Source organism: Bactrocera oleae, chromosome 3 (genome assembly GCF_042242935.1).
Source record: "Bactrocera oleae isolate idBacOlea1 chromosome 3, idBacOlea1, whole genome shotgun sequence".
Classification (NCBI taxonomy): domain Eukaryota; kingdom Metazoa; phylum Arthropoda; class Insecta; order Diptera; family Tephritidae; genus Bactrocera; species Bactrocera oleae.
In genome coordinates this window covers 35,771,083-35,780,559 of record NC_091537.1, presented here as the reverse complement: position 1 = coordinate 35,780,559, position 9,477 = coordinate 35,771,083, and the positions used below count along the sequence as shown (strand labels likewise).

The window sequence follows — 9,477 nt, the reverse complement described above, 5'->3', positions numbered from 1 at the left end:
AAAGAGTATTTGTTTAAAAGGGCTAATGCACGCAGTATATTTTTTCAGTCGTAAGGAAACATCGAAGCGTAATGGCGACCAGGATAAACGAAGAAAAATCTGAGAAATAAAGTATGATTGTACTGAACGGTTGAATGCAGCGCTAATTTGTTTATGCGATATAATTATCATGGTAATATTACTTTTTAAACACAGTTTCATTTTGTAGTTGTTGTCTATATAGTAGGTACTTTATTTGTTTTAGGATAGTATTTAGTTACACAATAATAACACTTTTTTGTTTTCATGTAGATTATTAATTTATAAGTATGTGTTTTCTATAAGTATAGTATTGTTTGTTTTAAAAATAGTATTTAGTTTCTAATATTTTTTTTTTTGTGGTACATAATACCTGTAGGTATTCTCATTAGATTAGGGTTAAGTTCAAGCATAAAGTTAGTTTACCTTATTTTCATTTTACGGTTGTTCTTTTTGACATAATCGTTAAAAATAAAAGTAATTAGGTACCTAATTATTAATCTTCTTAATCTTATGTTTCTTTTTTTTTTATTACGAGATACGCTTTAGTTAAGTTTTCATTTTCTACGTTTTTTCTTCATCACTATAATGCCGAGAAAAAGAACTCAGCTTTCTCGGCAGACTGCTACTGCAAAGCGGCTGCGAGTTTTGCGCAGCAATGAAACTGAGGATGAAAATATGCACAGGTTGGCTACACAACGAGCAATTACTGAACAAAACCGTGCAAGGGAATCAAGCGTTGAACGTTCGCAGCGTTTAGCCTCACAAAATTTCCGAACTTTGGCGAACCGGCAACGGGAATCGAGTGCTGATCGTTCTCAACGTTTGGCTTCACAGAATGCCCGAACATTGGCTAACCGCGATCGGGAATCGAGTGCTGAACGTTCTCAACGTTTGGCCTCACAGAATGCCCGATCAACTAGGAATAGAACTCGGAGACAACATAATTTATTAAATGCTGCTTTTGCTTATGATTGTACCGTTGACTATTCTGAGCTAAATGATATTGATATTGGTAGCATGGATAAAATATGCAACTTATGCCAAGCAAAAAAATGGGCAGCTGAAACTCCTGGACTGTGTTGTAGTGGTGGCAAAGTAAATATACCTATAATTCCGGAACCAACATCCGTTTTAAAGGAACTGATATCAGGCTCACATCCATCATCTAAGCATTTCTTAAATCACTCAAGACAATATAATACATTGTTTCAGATGACTTCATTTGGTGCCAAAGAAATTCGTGAGGGAAACTTTATGCCCACTTTTAAAGTCCAAGGGCAAGTTTATCATTTAATCGGTGACTTACTTCCATCTGTAGGGGCACAACTCGAATTCCTGCAAATATATTTTGTTTCCCATGCAGATCAGGTACGTATCCCATGCTTATCGACGTTCTCCAAACATATCTTCATAATCATAATACGTATATTCAAAGTTTTAAGTACAATCTAGAAAATAGACCACCGAATGATTTAAAACTTATCATTCATGCTGATGTAAAACCTCCTAATGAGCCTAGAGGTCGGTATAATGCGCCGGTAGTAGATGAAGTAGCTGTTCTTATGATAGATGAAGACAAAGGTCCCCGTGATATTGTATTGACTGCGAGAGATGGTCGACTTCTGCAATTCATAGATCTTATGACCCGCTTCAATATCCCTTACTGTTTCCCTTTGGAAACGACGGATACTGTATTAATATTCCACAGCAGAATACTACGGCTACATTTAAAACTGTTTCATGTATGCAGTTTTATGCATTTAGATTCATGGTGAGAATAAATGACTTTAACAGTATACATTATTTCAAAAGATTATTCAACCAATATTGTGTTGATATGGCGGCAAAAATGATCTCTGAGAGGCTAGACTTCATCAAAAGAAATCAAAAAAAAATGAAAGCAGAAGAGTACATTCATTTAAGAGATGCCGTCGTAAATGATGGACATATAAACGCTTCTAATATTGGCCAGCACGTTATATTGCCGTCGTCATTTACAGGATCCCCCAGATTTATGAATGAGAAAAGTCAAGATGCCATGACATATGTCAGGAAATTTGGAAGACCTGACCTCTTCATTACATTTACATGTAACCCCGAATGGCCAGAAATAAAAAGTGAGTTATTGCCCAATCAACATTCTTATGATAGACATGATTTAATTTCTAGGGTATTTCATTTAAAACTCAAGAAAATGATAGACCTATTAACGAAGAAAAATATTTTTGGCCCATCGAAAGCCTTTGTTTACAGTGTAGAATGGCAAAAAAGAGGTTTACCTCACGCCCACATTTTTTTGTGGCTGGCTAACAAAGTTCAACCAGATTCTATAGATGCAATAATATCGGCTGAAATACCTGACATACAACAAGATCCGATTCTTCATAATATTGTCATAAAAAATATGATACATGGTCCTTGCGGATTTCATAATCCTACATCACCATGTATGAAATAAAACGTTTGTTCTAAAAAGTTCCCTAGGCATTTTATTTCGGAAACACAAACGGGAGATGACGGTTATCCAACCTACAGACGCAGGTCTCCAGATAATGGTGGAAAAACAGCTATAATTCGTGTAAAAGGTACAGAAATGAGCGTGGATAATCGTTGGGTGGTTTCCTATAATCCACTGCTATCACGAATTTTCAATGCACACATTAACGTAGAGTTTTGTCAATCGGTCAAAGCTATTAAATACATCTGTAAGTATATTCATAAAGGTTCTGATCAAGCCACATTTTCGTTACAAAGTAATAACGATGAAGTAGAAAAATATCTAAATGGTCGCTATATAAGTTCCTCGGAGGCGTTTTGGAGAATTTTCCAATTTTCTATTCATGAACGTTTTCCGGCAGTAGTTCATTTAGCCGTTCATTTGAAAAATCGACAAAGTGTATATTTTTATAATAATGAAAATCTCCAAGATCGTGTGAACAATCCTTCATCAACGACACTTACAGCGTTCTTTGATCTCTGCAAAAGCGACGATTTTGCAAAAACCCTTTTATATCACGAAGTTCCCCAGTATTACGTTTGGCAAAGAAATTCATTTTCGAGAATAAGACGCGGGCAAGATGTTGAGGGATATCCCGGTGTAAAAAAAGACACAAATTTAGGCCGTGTTTATAACATTCATCCAACTCAAACTGAATGTTTTTATTTAAGAATGTTATTGCAATATGTTCGCGGTCCAATGTCATTTCAACATCTAAGAACCGTGAATGATGTTATTTTCCAAACGTACCAAGGCGCTTGCAAGGAACTAGGTTTACTGGAAGGAGATGAACATTGGCAAAATACCATATCCGATGCTATCATATCCTTATATTTTGCCAACCATCTGACCCCTTAGAGTTATGGAATAAATTTCGTGATGCTTTATGTGAAGATATATTAAACAGAATGCGTAATGAGAATCAGGATATGACATTAGCATATTATGATGATATATACAATGATAGACTAATTATAATTGAAGATAAAATTCATGAGATTTCAGATAAATCCCTAACCGACTATGGGCTTCCTGCAGCAAAAAGAAATAATTCGCTTCTGGACCCGTTAGAAGTAGCGTTGCGAAAACCATATAACATAAATGAATTAAATGAGTATATCACACAAAATGAACCAAGATTAGTTAATGACCAGGTGGCAACGTATACTTGTGTCATGAAAAGTGTTCGTTTTAATGAAGGAAGAATTTTCTTTTTGGATGCTTCCGGTGGGACCGGCAAGACGTTTATCACTAATCTTATATTAGCAAAAGTAAGGTCTCTAGGAAAGCTAGCCTTGGCAGTAGCGTCGTCAGGTATTGCTGCAACCTTATTAGCAGGTGGACGCACAGCTCATTCCACTTTTAAACTGCCCCTAACTGTGTCTTTAGAGAAAGATAGCGTGTGCTCTATACGCAAAAATGGCCCTTTGGGGAAAATTTTACAAGACGTCAGTCTAATAATCTGGGACGAATGTACCATGATACATAGAGCTCACGTAGAAGCTCTAGACAGAACTCTTAGAGATCTTAGAAGCTGTGATAAAATCATGGGTGGGATTACTGTTATGTTTGCTGGGGACTTTCGCCAAACTTTACCGGTAATAGTAAGGGGAACTAGAGCAGACATTGTGAAGGCTTGCCTTAAAAGTTCTCCATTATGGAAATTTGTAAATATTTTAAAATTATCGACAAATTTGAGAGCACATTTGGGGGGATGTAGTATAACTTTCCCTTCAAAATTACTTTCTGTAGGAGACGGAAAAATACCTCATTCTAATAATAAAATTGAAATTGATTGCGATTTAGGAGTAAAAGTGGGTAACATCGAGGAATTAGTAACTAAGGTATACCCTGACATCAGCCAAATAGAAAACAAGGACCATCAATGGATGTGTCAAAGAGCAATATGGGCGGCAAGAAATAGTAGCGTTGACGAAATAAATGATATCATTTTGAGTAAACTCCCAGGAGATATTGTAACCTACACATCCATTGATACCGTGATGGATCAAGAAGATGTAGTCCATTACCCACAGGAGTTCCTCAATTCCTTGAACCCAAGCGGCCTTCCCCCACATTCTCTTAAGTTAAAAATAGGTGCCCCAATAATTTTACTAAGAAATCTCAAACCACCAAATTTATGCAACGGAACCCGACTTCAAGTAAAATTTCTGCGCAATAACGTCATCGTTGCAATAGTTTTGACTGGTCCAGCAGTTGGTCAAACAGTCCTCATACCCCGCATCCCAATGATACCCAACGACTTACCTTTCAATTTTAAAAGAATACAATTTCCGCTTAAATTATCTTTCGCAGTCACAATAAATAAATCACAGGGGCAAACATTCAAACACGAGGGAACGATTACGCCAAGACTGTTTTTCGTACGGCCAGTTATATTTACTTTAAAAATTGTACAGATATAGTTTGGAACTCGAAAAAAAACATAGGTTTTATCCTGAAAATTTTGCGGGAACTCGACCATTCCGAAAATCCCGCAAGAACGGGAACTATGTGGGAAGAACCAAAAATCTGCCGGAAGTCACTATTCCACGCGGACGAAGTCGCGGGCAAAAGCTAGTGCTTTAATAAATATGTAAAATGGGCCAACACGAAAAAAAGAAGTACATATTTACATACATAATTACTTTTACACATGCAACTCCCTAGTTGAAAAAAAAAATTGAAGCATGAATGTGAAATGCCGACGGCAAAACACAATTCTGTACTTTTGTGACTCTATAATGGTGTCAACTAAATGAAATATTATAAAAAAATATCACAATATTTTTAAATTATTACTAATAACTCACAATAAAGTAAACATGAATTAGCATCAAATATTTAAAAGAAAAAAATTAATAATAGTTCAATAAAAGGAAATATAGTTCAAATGGCATATCAATATTCCCACTTTGGCATACATATTATATTCTCTTCAATATTCGCCATTTGGTTATGTTAAGAGAGCGTATGTGTACAGATTCACCGCTGTTGCTGCATTACAAGCGTTGACCCATAAAATACTTGTATATGACAAAATGGTGATTACGCTGTTTATACTAAGCCCCGTTAGAGTAGCCAGTGTATTCCGCAGCGTTTCGCTTGAAGCTGTTAGCATTATATCCGGTATAATGCCTCCAGATATAATAGCAGCAAAATACTCGGCAGGTCGTTAAAAATAGAAGAACGAAAAGTAGAAGGACAAACGAGTTTAAATGAGTGGCAAAAGCGTTGGGACCCAATAACAAAAGGGCGATGGTCACACTGTCTTATTAAAAATGTCAAAACCTGGGTGGATAGAAGGCATGGACATGCGGACTTCTATATGGCGCAATCTCCAACTGGTCATGGCAGCTTTAGAGAAAACCTGTACAAGTATGGCCATGACAATGGAGTGAAGTGTTCCGTTTGCTCTGCACATTTTCTTATATTGCCGGCGATATAATGTGGAAAACATTAAATTAGAACAACAGATATCAGAGCACGTATCATCGGATAACATTGTACCACATATGTTGCGATCTAAGCAGATGTGGCACAGCATAAAATACCTGACCGCGAATGTTCTAATTGAACTGAGAAAAGCAGAACTGTTGCGAAAGAGCGAAGCAGGACAATAAGCAGAGTATAAGGACAATGAGATGCAAGAGCCAATAGACTAAGCTTACCTTGCGAAGAAATACTTAACCGTAGCCCCGCGAGGGAGATATGAAGCTAACGGAGTTTACGGGTTTAGTACATAGGCATACCACTTAAGCTATAATAACCAATTTCAAACAAATGGTTTGAGAACCCCTACTGACAATGTGAAAATGGGTGATAACTCTGACCACTCCCCACATAACGGTTTTGATTAAAACAGCAAAAAGCGCAATAACTCATTAAATAAACAAATAAGAAATCTTAAACTTTACACATGAGATGGTTTAATTAAACTGTATCGGAGCCAATACAAAAATTTACAATGGGCGTAGCACCGTTCACCTTTAAGGAAAAACGCATATCTCGGGACCTACTGGACCGATTTCAACCAAATTTGGAAGTAACATTATACTGGCATGCCTATGTTACAGTGCGAAGGAGCGATATAAGAGAACAATCACGCCTACTTCCCTTATAACACAAACTTAAATTCCATCTGATTTTTTGGCTAAGATATATAATTGGAATTCAGAGATAATCCTTTCCTGATAATATTATGTCTGTATGTCAAAAATAAATTGAGTCAGGTCAATACTTCTCTTAGCCCCCATATACCTAAAGAAAGATTTTCAAACTTTCAGCTGACTTCATACCGCAAATATCGGCCAAAATGTGAGTTATCTTAATAAAATAGCATAATAGGGCGAGCATATTTTCCTAATAACGGTGCATCTGTGTGCCTAAAATGGATTAAATCGGATGAAAACTCACTCTAGCCCCCATATAACTAATATCAGGATTTCCAAACATCGAGTTGACTTTATTCCGCATATATTGATGATGGTATATGAGATACCTGAATTAAATTCAGAGAACAATTTTTCGGTTAGCAATATGTAGTAGTGCCCAAAATAGACAAAATCGGGTCTATACTACCCCTATCTCCATATGTACATAAAATGATTTTTGTTATTTTTACAAACCTTATACCGAATATGTCGGCCAGTGTGTGAGCTATTTACTTATAAAATTTCTAGAAAATATGTTATCGAGTATACCTTAACAATGTCCTAGGTTAATGCAACAAGCCCAAAACTTTCACAGGCTTCTATATACCCTGTATATGGTAGTGATTTCCAACTTTCCAGCTGTGTATAAGCCGTTTAGGTTGGTTACGTTATACTATTAATGGTTCTCAACCAATGGTCCGTGGACCACCATTGGTCCGCAGAAGCCACAATATGGTTCGCGAATGATTTTAAATGTATGATAATTTCAAACAAGCCGTCGGTCGCCGTGCAGAATCAAGAATCAAAAAGTCGCCATTTTTCGCTTTGCAGTGTGATTAATCGACCGACATTTTAAATTGTTGTCAACTACTTTTATTTGTTCGCTTTTTAGATGACGACAATATATTGTACTTTAAGTAGAATTATTGATTTCACGGGAACTGGGCACAACATCAAAAGGTATCGACGTCATGAACTCTAAATCCGAATTTTTTGAGAAACATAATCTTATGTGGGATAAACTCGTTGCCCTCTGTACCGATGGTGTCCCAGCAATGTTGGGACCACGTTCCGGCCTGGCGACATTAGTAAAACAGAAAAACCTAAGGTAATAACAACGTAATGTATCATACATCACCAGGCGTTAGCTTAAAAAACTCTTCCTGGATGCCTCAATGATACACTGCAAATAGCCATTAAAGTTGTAAAGGTTATCAGAAGCAGCGCTTTCAATACACGCCTTTTTAAAAAATTATGCACTTAAAAGGGCTCTGACCATGAGACATTCCTCTTTCATACAGAGTTCGATGGCTAGTAGAGCAAATATACAAGAAAACATTAGGACTGTTTTATGTATGTTGATTGATGAATTCGATCGTTACTTCCCAGAATATACCAAAGAAGCTAAAGTTGATCAAAGATTCGTACCCCTTTTAGCACGGACGCTGGTGAAGTTACAGAAGAACTCATTGAATTACAAAATGACAGAAACTGCAAGGATACTTTTGAATTGAATTCAATTGAGTAATTTTAGTGTAAAAAAGCACTTTTTTATACTAAACTTCGAGATCTCCTTACACTTTTTAATGATTTTCTCAACCACTTATTTATGTGAACAAGGATTTTCTGCTTTGTTGGTAATAAAAAACAAGGCGAGAAATCGTTTAAAAGTAAGTGATAATTTGCGTGTGGCTTTGAGTAACAATATCAGTCCTAGGATAACCAAACTCGTAAAGAAGATCCAAGCTCAGAAATCACATTAATTCAAAATTACAAAATTTTTCTATCCTAAAAGTGTTAATATTTCTTTTTATGTATTTTCATATTAGATTTTCAATAAAAGTTGCAGTTTGATTGTTACAATTTATTTTTATTTCATTTATTATTATACCACTATTACTAAATAGTGGTCCCTGACCAAGAAAACGTTGGGATCCCCTGCTTTATAGGGTATCCGATGTGGTTAGGTTACGTATAAGTGTGATATTTTAATGAAATTAATTGAACTAGTTTTCTTAAAAGTTATATATTATATTGATGATTTAACGCTGAATATGTAAGGATTTGGTGTAAGCCACATATTTCTAATATATAATGAACTCCCATCCTCGGGTTGATGTTCATCATCTTAATATACAATAATAAATGTAGCCTCTTTGGTTTATATCACATATATCACATTCGAATATGTTTCTAATATAATTTTTCTGACGCCAAGTAAAATAAAACAATAAAACTAAATGAGTCTACGAACTATAATATAACTTAACAAAATAGCAAATTTGATTGTAATCCATTCAGGATTTCGTCGAATAATAAAGTTGAACTTTTTCGCTACATGTCTTAATATAAAGTTTTGACAACACCTGAAAGTATTTCCCCGGCTCTGATCCTTGCAAATTGCAAGAGTATGAAATGTTCGGTTACACCGGAACTTAGCCCATATATATTATTATATTGATCAAAATGACTAGATGCGAGTTGCCTGGCCATTCACATTGAGATATCTTAAAGAAACTTTTTAGCCAATTTAAAACTGATTGATTTTAAACCACGTTTTTGGTTAGTAATAGCAATATATTAAATATGAGTATCTTAATTTAGTATAGTACAGGGAGGTTTGAAGTCAAATTTTTCAATATATCATTTAATTGAGTTGTTTTTTACTTCTGCTTTACTGCTAGAACAAATCAGCAATTTCATGAATGGAAAAAACAAAATTAATTTATTTTTTGTTCGTAAATGAGTTTTTGTTTAATTTTATTTATTTTTAAACTGATTCTTATTTAATGTTGTAGTATATTG

The 9,477-nt window shown here is 35.4% G+C and overlaps 1 long non-coding RNA gene across 2 annotated transcripts; it reads left to right on the top strand.

Moving 5' to 3' along the window:
- Positions 1-398: 398 nt before the first annotated feature.
- Positions 399-2,499, top strand: LOC118681904 (uncharacterized). 2 transcript variants are annotated; one of them, XR_011395165.1, is made up of 2 exons: positions 399-2,138; positions 2,262-2,499. It is a non-coding gene; the product is annotated as an uncharacterized lncRNA (long non-coding RNA). The 2 variants fall into 2 exon arrangements; XR_011395164.1 differs by having other exon boundaries at positions 2,191-2,499.
- The last annotated feature ends 6,978 nt before the right edge of the window (positions 2,500-9,477 follow it).